The sequence below is a fragment of the Chiroxiphia lanceolata genome, chromosome 6 (assembly GCF_009829145.1).
Source record: "Chiroxiphia lanceolata isolate bChiLan1 chromosome 6, bChiLan1.pri, whole genome shotgun sequence".
NCBI lineage: Eukaryota > Metazoa > Chordata > Aves > Passeriformes > Pipridae > Chiroxiphia > Chiroxiphia lanceolata.
The window spans coordinates 53,816,507-53,829,670 of NC_045642.1; the positions used below are offsets into that span (position 1 = coordinate 53,816,507).

Here is a 13,164-nt window from a genome sequence, read left to right on the forward strand (position 1 = left end):
CCTGAAATAAATATTGGAACATATTGATATGCTCTGGTTTGGACATAACTACCTAAAAAAAAAAAAATAAACACATCTCCCCCGCAGAAAAAAAAATAATTATCTGATCTGCATTCTGTCACCTGGTTCTCATGAAGATTTACAAATTCAAGAATAACAACAGGAATTTTTGAAGAAGGGGAAAATTAGTGAAGATAAACTTCACTAGCATTTTCCAGCTTTTGATAAAATGTCAAATGGGTGTTTACTTTTTTTCCATTTTGAAATCCTAATTTCACCAGCTGTTTTCTCTTTCCCCAAGGGAAAATGAGATAAAGGTCTCAAAAACATAAGAAAGTGGCATTATTTTCTGCAGAATTCCTCATTTCATTAAGAAATTCTGAATCAAAGGGTTTCTGTGTTTTAAAAATAAAAATTAAAAAATCGGAAACTATATATTCAAGGAACAAGTAAACAAGCATTTTTTCAACACCCTTCACTCATAAAAGGTAAGAGTACGATGTACTATATGTGGAATAGAATAAATAATGATCAGAACTGCACAGCAACTCTGAATTTTAAACATATGGCAGAAGGGTATGGGGGTTCCAGAGAGAAATAAAACTTATTAAAATGACCAGATAATTTTAAAGGTAGAGACTTAAGATGAGAAAAATCAATGCCCACAGGACCCAAAGGTGCACACTAGACAGTGTGAGGGCTATGGGGGAAGCCTGTATGGTTTCCAAGCAGAACTTTTCTTTAAGCTATTTAGTAAAACAATTGTTCAAGATATGCTTGCCTTTTTCTTGAGTAAGAGTTACTCTCAAATGAAACCAAGTTCAATAGATTCAAAATATTTTTAAATTTATATATTTGGACAGACAGAGGTATTAGTTTACTAAAGAATGGGCAACATCCATAAGGAACAACTAATGAAATTTGTTGTATCATTGCTTACCACAATAAATGGCAATATTTTAATATAGAGTATATTCAAATGCTATGTCACAGTATTTTCAACAATGTAACTGTAAACTGCAAGTGCCACACCAAATTGACTGAAAAAGAAAAATACCTGTACTATTCCTGAACCAAAAAAGAAAGTTCATTTTAAAAAATACGTGAAATTAATGACAAACTAAATCTTAAATCTTAAAAAAGGAATTCATAAATATCCGACATCCATTTAAGACTTTTTTAAACAATAAACTTTGTGAGAAAGATACTTGCAAACAGATATTACAGTCAAGATTATATTACTGAAATTGTCTCTACATCTTTAAACACTTGCAGAGGTTCATTTCTGGTTAAGAATTCAAATCATACGTCATACCACAGTTTTGGATAAACAATGATCAAAACAGACTAGAAGAGTAATCATGAAAGGACTAAACAACAGAGAAAAATGATAACGATGAAATGTTGATTTGCCCCTGTGTGGCAGATTAAGGAACCTGTACAGAGCGGATGTCACATTTTTTTAGCAATGCATGTACCCAAATTTGCTTTTGGCAAACATTGCTTAACTGCTGCTGTTTTTCATGAAGTCAATGAAGACTTGAGTTAGATAATGAGCTGGCATGCACTTTTGAAATGTTTACTGTGTTCCTTAAAGTAAAGGGAACATGCTGGTTCTTAAACTAATTTGTTTTTTGTTGTTGGCTTCCCCCATCTCTCCCCTACTATTCTGTTCTCCCTGCCTTTGGAATAAACAGAAAACGACTGAGTCTTTTTATACTTTTTATTTTAACAATTATACAACTGAAGAATCAGTACTTTCCAAATGGCAAACAACTGAGCCATGTCAAGAGCCATGTTAATCTCATGTGTTCACTCCATTGTTAACAACAAAGAAAGGGGGATGGGGAGGACAAAATAAAATCCATCTATTCTGGTCTAGATGCAGGATATGAACAAGGAGACATTCCACAAACAATGTAGTCTTTTTCTTCTGGCAGGGGGAGGTGAAGGGGAAGATGATGGTAGGAGGACTTTTGTGGAAGGGGAAGCTGCACCCATCTTGCCAGTCAATACAGCATTCAGAAAGCTTGCATGGTGGGAAGAATTTCCCACCCATTGTTAACTAGGAACTTGATTTGAAGATGCAGTTTTTAATTAAAATTGGCACTTCCAAGCTTCATGCTGGTGTCCACCATCTTGCTAAACACTGAGCTCATTTGTGGTTCCAGCAGTTTGCAAATGCAGTCTTAGAGGTGACAAACCATTTCCCATCCTGCCACCCTTACTCAGTGCTTAGTCTCCATCTCATCCTGAGTAAATGGGAAATTTACTCCAGTAAGACAAAGCAAGGACTGTAGGATGTGACCTCATTTAGCTAGAATCCACAGATCCCAGACTTTATTACTTTTAAGGCATTATTAACAGACCCAAATTCTTCAGAAATGTTTGGAGGAAAAGGGGTCAGTTGTTTTCAAGGCTTCTATATGCTTCACTTCACTCAGACATCCACAGCCGTCATTATGGATTACAGATCCTACTGCTTAGCTTACATTTCATTCTCCTCTTACTTCCAGACAATAGAATTCAAAGATAGAAATTCTAAAATATTACCACCAACAACAAAAATTTCTGGGTAGATTAGATCTAGAATTTATGCTTCACATAGATGGACAAAATGGTTAATTTGTTTTGTTGATTTAATGAATCAAGTATGAATGAATATAACCTATTTAATGAATATATTTGCATATGTAATGCATTCTGACTTGAGGGATCTCGGATGAAAAACCTAGTTACTGCTTTGCTGAAAAAAATAGCAAAATATCTTCATAATACCCTCATTAAGAGATCACATCTCATTATTTAGGACCTTTTTTCTAAATAGTCCTCTGGGAGAAAAAGAAGAGAAGAAAAAAAGTCTATTTTTTCTAGCTATGCATATTCTGAGATGTTGAAGGACAAGCTGGGAGGGTGATTTTTCTGGTTTTTAAACTTTATTTGGATAGATGTCTTTACAATGTCTAACATTGTTAGGTTCACTACAAAGGATTTCATTTCATCTTACAGTAGAAGAATAATATTATGCAAATTGCATAAGGGACTTCACAAGACTATCCAGTTCATGTGAATACTAGCTAGCAAAAGAAGCTGTTGTTGGCTTTTGAAAAATCTGTCAACAATTAAGCTCATCAAAAGGAAATTCATAAGCCGATTTAGCAGAAATGTCACACAAAGCCGGAGCACTGTAAGGTACATTCATGTATTTAGTTCAATTAAATTTCTATTCATGAATTAAAAGATTCATATATTTGTATTAAAAGCTTGCCGAATGTACAAATCCAAATATAGACAGAACCTCAAGATTTCCAAATTACTGCAATTTGGAGTCATTTGCAGAATGATCTTCCAACAGGAATAAATCAGTGTTCCAAGCCTTCTCACATTATTCTGAGAAACACCGTCTTTCAAAAAGTAGTACAAAAAATGGAAGATATCTAACACCTACACTCAGTGTCCATTTACTTCTGAAAAGAAAATCAATATTTATTACTGCATTTACAACATTCTATAGTCTTTATTTTAGCCAGAGGACAAGGTCTTAAGAGGGTTCTACAGAGTATGAGAGTTCTTCAGTAATGACACCAAAGCAGGTAACCCAACAAAATGTCTGCACTGCAAACTGTCTGTCCATCTCCCAAAAAAAAGGAGTTCTTTTGTCTCATGACTTGTCCAAACCATACTTAGCAATCTAGAGAAGTCTCTCCAGGAAATTACAGGCTTCATTATGGAAATTCTCTCTTCACTGCATGTTAATTTGATTATTTTTATTCAGAATTTTGCATATATACGCCACTTGACCAGATCTGACTCATCACACTTACTCTTTATTTAAGACTTTATTCTAGCTTCTTCCAGTAATGAATTTATGTTGATTTTGTAAGATCCCGTTCATGACCTTAAAGCTAGTTCACAGGGTCAGACCTTTCATTTTTCTGTGTTCAGCTATTACTTTCTGCCACTGCACTTTCATTATTCAGCCTGCAGTCTTACAGGAATAGGACTTGGCTGATACTTATTTTTGTGAAACTCTTTGCTTTCTGATCTCAGCAATTTTGAAACTCTGTGCTTCAGAGTGTCTGATTAAATCTGGATTAAGACTCTGTCCTTAATCTAGAGTTCAACAAATGTTTCAGCTTTGGTCTAAGACAATTTATAAGAACAACATTAAATACATCTTCATTGTATTGGAAGAAATCTATGGGGGAACAACTGCTACACTGTCTCTCCACATTTCTAGATGACAGTTAATTATTGGCTACTGTTTGTTTCTTTTTGCATATAAACACAGCGTAGATATTGCCAGAAAAAAAAACCAATGTTGGAATGAATTTATGGTTGCAAGACTGTACTAGAACTTTTAAAACACCGTAGTAATTATACCTTTACTCTTCAAATAAATAGCCTGTACTTAACTTTATTTGGCTGAATTCAAATATTAAGATAGAAGTCATACAGGTGTGAAAGAAGTAATTTCCACCCTATCCTGTAAAAATACTACACATTAGCTGTACAGCTATGATTAATCATAATACTGTTCATCATTCCAAATCAGACTCAGCGACTTTTATAGACATCTGTTTTCTTTCACATTTACCACATACATGGATGTACGGTCACTATTACAGAGATTTGACTCATTGAAAAACATCACAAGCCAACCACTAAGTCAGCAAGGAATATGCAGTTCATCAGAAGCCATGAATAACATAAGATCCATATGGACTTGGGCAAAATTACTGAATTTGTCAGGCCATTAGGCTCCTTGCACACTACCTTCCTGGAAATGAGGTGGTGCTCAGCAAGCAAGCCGTCTATCAGCGGGCAGCCACAAAGCTTGGGGAAGCTGGTGAACATAACTATCTTCTACTCATCCTAAATGAGGGAGCAAAAAACCACTCCTTTTGTTTAGCAATAAATACAATAGAAGCTACAGGCTAAAGCACGAATCAGTATGACAAGGTTGGAGGAGGAGCTGGGCGGTGCAGCCTGAGGGATCTTCCCCAGAGTCAAATGCAGAAGCAGGAATTGGACTTGCTTGTTGTAAGAACTACTTATTTTCAGAAGAAAAAAATCATGCAGTAACACAAGAAGACAGTCCAGAGATGGGTCCACAGAGGCTAGTGAAGACAGCAGTTCGACACTCAAAGAAAAGCAGAAAGCTTTTTGGGCAAAGTAGTGGCTGCTGGAGGACTTGGAACTGAATGAAGAAGGGTGTTCAAAGAACTTAAAACTAATGGAATATTATTTTAATTAAACAAGAATGTGTAAAGGACATATCTGACAGTTATCACAATCTCCTCCCTGCAGTAGCAACCTGTGAGGCTCATGCACAGGGTGTCTACTAGGGCAAAGGGGGAATAATTGGGAGAGTAAGACCCCATAGGTCTTTGCGAAGTTAATGTCAGTGGGGCAGAGATGCTTCCCTGACACATTTTCCTCTAAATGACCTCTTAGCGTGTTCAGTAAGGCACTCTCCAAGTAGTAGAGCTACATGACTGTACCTGCTGTGGCTGAGAACACTCAATGGAGAGGGTATTTCAAACCCATGCAGGAGAAGGGAAAGCACACTCACAGCCAGCTAGGCACTGAAGAAGGCCTCAGCCATCAAAAAAATGTGAGACTTAATCCTGCTTGCACTCAGGATTTGCCTGCAAGGGAACAAGCCCATGGCAAGGCTGAGGGAATAGGGGCCACCTTGGCAACCAGAATAGCGCTGATCAGAGTTGTGACCAGGGACACTACAGCTACCTTGCCTGCCACAAAAGAGATGTGCTCTGTTAGAGCCAGCAGGATAGTCAGTGGAGCTGCTACTCCAGCCTCCACAGTGCTGGTGGTTCTTTCTGCCATGAGAGAGGGACTGGGCTGCAAAACTGGGACGACAAAGACACAGGTAATTCATACCTGACCATTCCTGCTACAATTCTCCTACCATTACACTTCTCCATCCTGTATGAGAGAATGGAGCCAGGCTCTTCTCAGTGGTGTTGATCAATAAGACAAGAGGCAACAGACAGAAACTGACACACAGCAAGTTCCCCCCAACATGAGGAAGAACTTCTTTACTGTGAGGGTGACTGAGCACTGGAGCAGGTTGCCCACAGAAGTTGTGGAGTCTCCTTCTCTGGAGATATTCAAAAGCTGTCTTGACACAATCCGGAGTAATGGGCTGCAGGGGACCCTACCTGAGCAAGAAGGTTGGACAAGATGACCTCTAGTGGTCCTTTCCAACCTTACCTATTGTGTTATGCTTCTTGACCCAAAAATGTTCTCACAGCAGAAGGAGAACTTGACACCGAGCATATGCTTCAATTGGATCTGCTTATCAGGGTTCAAATCTGAATCTGAAGTGGGAACTCCACCCTTGGAGTACTCTTCTCTCCAGAGAGTGAACATAGTTATTATCGGCTCTGAGGCAACCAGCTGGTGCACAGCAGCAGAGGGTACCTGTGTACATCCTACTTTGGGGCATCATATCCCTCATGTCTCTCCATAGGTCTAGCCGTTATTTTGTGCAGTTTGTGCTTGATGCAATTGAAAGACTCTCACTGACTTCACTAGGTTTAGATCAGATATTTGATGGAAAATTGTAATGGAGAATGATGGATTAAAGGTAGCAGGACTTAACAAGTATTTTCATGAGGGAATGTACAAGTGCTACCTGCTGAATACCAAAATGACCACATGAGGTGCATAAAGTAGCAAACAAACTTCTACCTCCAAATCTCTATTTTATCTCTGAATTTAGTTATTTTAATCCAAGAGATAGAAAGCAAGCTTGAATTTCTTTTCTCTAGCTTTTCCTACTGACTTTTCTCTGAATGTCTCTACTATGCATCCCATGCTATGTTATCTCTCTTTGACCCCAGTCAGAGTAGAGTGCTGGATAGCTAATTTTAAGTTGTTACCTTTGTGATGATTTAGTGCCATAAGTTTCTTTCCAAACAAGTTAGGTTAATGTACTTATACCAGAACAATGCTATACAATTTTTTTAGAAAACACCTATTTGACATTTAAGATGTGTTCAATTGTTGGTAGCCTACTGACATAGAAGAGACCAGATTTGCAGAAAACTGCCTCCTCCTGCAGCTCTTCCAAAAGTATCCCATATTGAGCATATTAAAAAAAAGCTCTGAACATTTTCTGAAAGTGGAGCAGTTATGAAGGAAAGGAAAAACAGATAGGAGTAACTAAAGAACACAGAGAAGGCAAATAATTTGTGCTAGGGTAGTCAGGAAATCAGAAGCCTAGAAAGACCATGCAGAAAACTGGCTGTATTCTGCCAGTGCTACCGAACAATACCCCACTGCATGGCTTTTTAAATAGTTTTTAACATTTAGCTCTTTTTAAACGTGTAATTGTGTTGTGGATACTAATTTCTTCAGATCCAAGTATAATTATTCTTCTAAGTGTTTTGTCCATCTCTATTGTAAGCTTTTCTTAAGACAGCTACAAAATATTGCTAATATTTTTTAGTTAATAGTGTGTTTAGAAGGTCATGTCAGGTTATTGCTGGGAGGATTAAAAGATTTTCTTTCCTCCAGAGCCCTTTGTTGTAAGAAAGCAAGGAAATTTAAAACAGGATTTATTCCTTCGAACCAGGACAAACCAACAGAGTACCGTGGCAAGAGCATGAAGCAAGAGCAGTCTGGGCCAGGAAATTTACAAAGAAAGCTTTCTTCAAACTCAAAAGTTAAGCTGAAATTTTAAAACTCTTAATGGTTCTACATTAAGGGCAGCAAAAGACAACTGATTTCACAGTCATTCCCACTTGCAAGTCCTTTTTCAAAAGATCCCTGTACAATAACTGGTAAGCTAGTGGCTGTCACTAACATGGGTACACATTCCTGGCACATATAAACTTCATTTGGTACTTGTCAAGCCAAGCCCTGCTGGCTGCTCCCACTGCCACCAGCAGGAAGAAAGGATAGTGATGAGCATCAGTTCAGTGGAAAAACAGGAAAGATTGGCAGGAAAGAAGAAAAGAAAAAGGAGAACTTGGAAAAGTTTGGTCTCAGATGTCAAAACAAATCCACTGGCAGATATAATGGATTTTCCCAACAGATGTTACTTCTAAACAAGACTCTCAGGCCTTAGGATCGTGTCTGTAGGAAGTTTTAAGTAGGTGTGCATCTTTATATAAGTGCTGTCATTATATTAGTCAACTGTTAATATAGAGTAATGGTGAGATCCAGGGTGAAAGGAAGGTCAATTAAAGTGAATGTACCTTCTGACTCACTTTAAAATTGGAATGCATCAGCCCTATGAAGTGATTGTGGATGTCTCAAAATTTATTGCTCAGAATGTAATTTATTTGGAATACTTCAAAACCCAGCAAATCCTACCCTTAACAAGACATTAGGTATCGTGGTGTTTTCTGTCCTTAATCCTTTCCAGTGATCTCCCAAATACACACAGCTTAGACCTTGCTTTCTACAAACACCTTATCCTGAAAAAAAGTCTATTTAGATTTTTTTTCTCTCAGTCATTAACTTAGCATGACATTCACTTCTAAATGTTGCATCAAACTGGTTTTTTGAGCAACTGAAAGCAAGATCATGGTCTGCTGGAACTGGGCCTATAAATATCCTGACCATTTCCAAATAAAAGTGTCATGCCATAATAGATATCCTGAAAAAGAACTGATGCAACAGCAGCAACAGAAACATTTATATATTGTTTTTAAAGACTGCATCAACAGGTGGCTTTCATCTACCACACAGTGTTGCTAGCTTAGCTACTGCGACATTTTGAACAGATGTTTTTAAACATCATCAATAGTATTACTCTAGAATTTTCTCATCAGCATGCTGCAATGTCCTTTCTGGTGGGCAGTTAATATATCCTGCTTCCATTGGTTCATCTAAATGATAGTTCACGGGAGGATGAATGAGCTGACTTCTATTTGAGATGACAGCTTGATGCAGCATTTCAAGGCTTAACCTAACATGCCCTTACTTGAGGTCAGCCAGCAACCAGTCCCAGAAAACATGTTTGTTAGATGTGACTGAAAACAGTTTAGCACTTGCATTAAAGTAATAATTAAACATGAACAGTGTGCCTTGATGTTGTTTAAATGAATGACACATTCCATGCCCAGAGCAGTTTTCAACCCAGTTCTGTGACAGACAAAACACAATAACTGATCCAAGGAAAAATTAATGAAAAGTGTACCAAGAGGTTAAGTAGCTATCATTCTGACTGAACCATATATTATGGTGTCACTTGTATAATATACCTCGACAAAGAAAGTGAAGCTCAGTTGCATCCAGCATGCCTCCACTAAAACAGCTGGCACAAACCATCAGATGGGCTTGTTAGTAGTTTCCTCTTGAGTGCTGTTATATAAGCATGGGGACTGCAAACAAACAAAAAAAAAAAAAAAAAAAATGGAAAATAACTAGACGGAAAAATTCAAGGAAAAAAAATTATTTGTATGCATTTACCTTTGTAATTCTAGCCTGGACAGAAAACGGAAACTTCAGTTTTCCCTCAACTGGGTAAATTCTCTAATTTAAAACAGCTTTTCACAGAGATTTTTTTTCACAGTTTATATCAGCTAGGCATCACCCAGAAACCCAGAACAAGTGATATGGTTGACATCTCTACCAAAAGTTTCTTTTCTCTCTCTAAATCATAATGCTGTGCTGAGAACCCTAAGCCAAGTGACTCTACATACCCACCACAAAAAAACCACTGAGGAGTAGGTGAGCTTTTGGAGAAATTAACTTTTATTTGGATGTCTAAGAGGAACTGTGCCTTTTTCTGTTTGAGCTGGAGGCAGCTGCAAAAATGGGCCATGAACAAACAGGTTAGGATTCCCAGTCAGACCAGAGTGCACTTCGTATTGAACAGTACTTAAAATGTGGAGGGGAAAAGGAAATCCAGGGAGCAGAGTGCAGTGGCCATGTCCTAATGCTCCTAATACCTAATTGTGTGGGTCAAAGCAAAGGGAGACAGCAGAGGCTCAACAGGTGCAAACACTCAGGACGGACCCTACACCTCTCCCCTGCCAGAGTAGGGAAGCTGCCCTCCTCCACCTCCCCTGATACACTTCAGAAAGGCAAACCCATGCTGCTGCAAGTAATCCCAGCCCTCAGAAACATTATGTCTTTCTCAAAGGTGCAAGCTGTGAAGCCCTGGATAGACAAAGAAACTGTGCCTGGATAGAAAGGACATTTCGACCCACTGAATCTCCAGATAAGCTTCTGCCCAGCTCAGTTCCAGTTCCTGTAGCAGAGATCCATCTCATCTCACTTTAGGGGTCTGCACCTGAGGCTCATAACAGGCAAATGGGTCTCTTCCAGACACACTTCACTTGGCCTACTTGAGTCATTTTCAAGAGATGCTGCTTATTCTAAAAGAGTGTCCATTTCTCCAGTTAGAGTTATAAGAGTCTAAAAAACTAGTCCAGAAGCAGAGGTATAATTACCTAACTGAATCCCAGTCTCTGATGTCTTCCTTTACCAGTGACATTCCTGAGGTTACCACTTCCAGGTATAGTCAGAAAGGGTTTCCCTAGCCTTCAAAGTGCTTCCCAATTTAGCATCTGTCAAATGAGGCTCCTCATTATGCACAGAGTTTAGGCATTTAGTTGAGAAGACTGTACTAGAAAGGCTACATTCAGCACTATAAAATACATTTCTTGTGCATCTAAGCTAAGTTCAAAAGGGGACCAAGCCACAGAAACTCTACTTTGTACCTGGTCTGTGCCATGCAAGGGGACACTAGCTCGAATGGACAAGAAGAAATGGCTCAGCCCCAGACAGCTGATGAAGTTACTGTGCCCAAGTGTCCCCCTCACCTCCCCCTGCACTGATATTTGAGCTGTTCATAAACCAGCTGCTGAAACACTGGACTTACTTAGCACTTTAGGGTGGGGTAAACAGCTAAAGGTGATAACCACATTAGCTGTCTCAAGCTCACAGCAACACATAAATCAGTCAGAGGCCTCTAGGCACACTGAAATGGGATACACAGACACCAGCAAGCTAAGCAGGAAGCTGCTTAAGCTAGCCAGTAGGAAACACAAAGACAAGTGCAATATAAGATTGCACACACACACACAAACACAGATACACACTTACAAACTATTTTGGAGACTGCACTCTGTAACCCAAACACCAGGACATTCATCAATCTCAGCCTTGGTTTTCTGTTCTTCCTCTGGTGACAGACATTTAACCTACATCTTTCAGAAGAATGTCAGTCACCAACATGCCACAGCAAGTTCCCACTATCCTGCCCATCATCCATACATACACAACTTTTTATTTTCTTCCTTTTTAAAAAATACCCTTCCACTTTCTAGATGTCTATTAGTCTCAAAGGACAGAAGCCTACCTCTCCTTCCTCTGTAGTAAGTGTCCTAAAACAGATTTTCTGGAAATCATTCTTTTTTTTACCCTCTGCATACTGCATAGGGAAAATACAGCAGGAATATCAGTAGGAGGGCACCAAGTACAAAAACCCTAACACTGGATAGTGTTACAGCATTCTCCTGGGTAAAAGGTCTTTTCGTCCACCAAAACAGGTGAAAAAATCTCAACATCTCCTGACTGAAAGGTAAGAACTCTAAGGAATGTTTGATTCAACATCACAAAACAGACCTTTTTCTGATGAAATTGTACATATTCTTTATACACTTTTTTTTTCTGTAACCACAAGTGAGACAGAAAAGAAAGGGGATGAGAACGCATATGTCTCAGTTTCAAGCTGTGGGCTGCAGAGCCAGGGATTGATGTGGTCAGGACACAGGCAGGTGGCACAGACTCAGAAACAAGACTGATAAGTTCTGTAGATGTTTCACTAGCAGAAACTAGCCCAGAAAGAATTGGTATAGGGGGAGAGAAGGTAGGTGGGAAAGCAGTGAATGTCCGTGACACCCAGTGACATCCTAAGTGTTAAAGAGGCATTCAGATAAAATTCAGATAAAATTAATCTAGTCCATTATTTATGGGGGTTTAGTTGCCTGCAAAACTAATTGTGCTATTCTGCCAGAAAGCTGCCTATGTATGGGAAGACATGGAGAATTTCAGCCATCACCTCGTCTGCACTGAGCACTTATTTTCTTGGAATAAAAGCAGCAACCATAATGGACAGGAAAATAAAAATATTATGCCTGTTGATACATTCTCTTCATATAGTTTGGAGAGCACTTCCCCTCTTCTTTATGCTCAGCACTGGCAGATAATGTGACTTCCCTCTAGAACCACGTGCACTGTGTGTACAGGTTGACTCCAACATTAACCTACAGAGCCATTCTAAGTAAAAACACATAAAAGAGAAGTGTACTTAAAAATAAAGTCACAATCATGTACTGTACTCAGCGTGCTTAAATAGTGCACGTAATACAGTTCAGAGTAATAACCACTCACTGCTCAGGTTTCTAATATTAAGGAAGATATAGAATGGAATTATAATTCAGTCTGGAGCTAATTCTGGAGTACAGCCAGCCTCATGCAATCCATAATAATTTCTGTGTCAAAATTATGTGTCCCATTGTCTTGATGCCTTGATCAAGGTTTCAGAGTTTCTCATTTTTCTGACATCCTCAACATTAACAAACTTACAGTCAACATGTGTTTATCTAACTGCGCCGTCAGTGAAGTTCTGCTCAGGAATCTACTCCTTTGCAATTTTTTCATCAGCATACGTAGTAATGAATGCTGTCCCTGTACTGCTAGTTCTCTTCAGCACAAATTAAAGAGTCTCTTGAAAAGGTAGTGGAAATGGAAACACGATCGCAAAAGTTCCCTTCACTTGCAACCACCCTACCAAGTTACATTCTTTACTTACAAGCCTTATTCATCAGTTATTGATGAAGTGACTACAAAAAAGTAACAGTAATACTTAGCCCTCTTGTAAATAATCCTAAATCACAGAGTTCCCAGTAATCATAAAGGTCTTCAGAAAATCAGTAATCATCCCCTCGTCATATACTTAAGCTTCCAGGTTCAGGTTTTCCATTTGAACTGAAATGACATATTCAATTTCAGTTGTTATTAAAGGACTTTTTTTAAATTATTTTTCCATTTCCTTTGGTTATTTGCATGGGAGAATCAGAATGACAGTATGCCACACTGTATGGAATACAGGTAGAGTGCACGAGTGTCCTGCATTTTCATAAAGTCTCCCCTAATCTTCTGAAAAGCCACTGAAAG

At 38.7% G+C, this 13,164-nt stretch overlaps 1 long non-coding RNA gene across 1 annotated transcript in view; it reads right to left on the reverse strand.

Annotated features, from left to right (window-relative positions):
* Positions 1-13,164, reverse strand: part of LOC116788748 — a 39,655-nt gene that overhangs the window by 1,133 nt on the left and 25,358 nt on the right. The window contains exon 2 of the long non-coding RNA XR_004357754.1: positions 9,240-9,359. This is a non-coding gene — a long non-coding RNA (uncharacterized LOC116788748). The remainder of the gene's footprint in view (positions 1-9,239; positions 9,360-13,164) is intronic.